Source organism: Montipora capricornis, chromosome 12 (genome assembly GCF_036669925.1).
Source record: "Montipora capricornis isolate CH-2021 chromosome 12, ASM3666992v2, whole genome shotgun sequence".
NCBI lineage: Eukaryota > Metazoa > Cnidaria > Anthozoa > Scleractinia > Acroporidae > Montipora > Montipora capricornis.
The window spans coordinates 23,221,395-23,222,489 of NC_090894.1; positions in this window are offsets into that span (position 1 = coordinate 23,221,395).

Below are 1,095 nucleotides of genomic sequence, written 5' to 3' on the forward strand. Positions count from 1 at the left end.
GACATGATATAGCTAGCTCTAAATCGTGCAAGCACTTCAATACCGCCGGATAAGATTACCGTTGAAACTTTTTGCCTAAAATGCTTTTTTTCCCCGACCGGTTAACTGAGTGCCGAGTTGAACATCGGACGACTCTTGGGAAAGTCGCGGGTTTGCACCACCCCGGCTGGATCAACACTAACCAGGGAGAAAATGCCGGCTTTGCGATTACGTACGAAAAAGATTATTCTTTCAAGTCAGACGAATGTAAAATGTGGCTTTCTCTCATAAACCTCTCTTCGTAGGCCCTCCAGGACGTCAAATATCTTATAGACTGTTTGAAAAAGGTCTGGCAAGGGGTTCTTGCCGCTGTAGTCTGTTGTGGTGTCTGCCAACAAGGTCAGGCTCCTAAATCGAACTAAACCGAACTTAGAAAGCGACAGCAAGGCTTGCTACCTTGATGATGTTCCTTTGAAAAAGAAGCTATCTTGCAAGTTAAACTCGCACAATGATGCAATTCAACTAAAGATAGGAAGCAACGTTACGATCCAGTTGAAGGAAGGCAATAAAATTATTTAGTCACAGTCGAGACGAACTTTCCGTTTTTTGTCGAGCGTTTCTATCAAAAGCTTTTGGCTCCGTAGATTATGTAACACTCCCGACGTTTTTCGACTTTTACTGTTACTATTACTTGCATGCCAATTTGTCTAGCCACTTAGCCTCTGAGCCAAGCTGTCTTGTTAAATCCTCGCGTTTGAGAGAGCAAAAATGTTTACAGTCAACTTGAACTGACAAAAAAAATGCAATTTTAGTTTTACGACAGCGGAAGTGTTCACATTTTCGGCGGCAACAATTTGGTTCTGTCTCCGGTTTAACAATTTCTCTTCTAGTAAGTTAAATCCAACTTGTTCTCGTAACTGCCGGTTTTCGTAAAGAGCAACGACGTTTTCGGCCGGCATTACTTTTCCCCTCAAATGATGGCAAAATGTGGAAGATAAGAACTTAACCTCTGAAGTATTAGCTACGAAACCACATTTGGCTTAAGTACTGATTCGAGAAGTGTGGAGAATAGAAACAAGCTTTTGCTGCATCGCCTATACTAATGCTTTCATATCC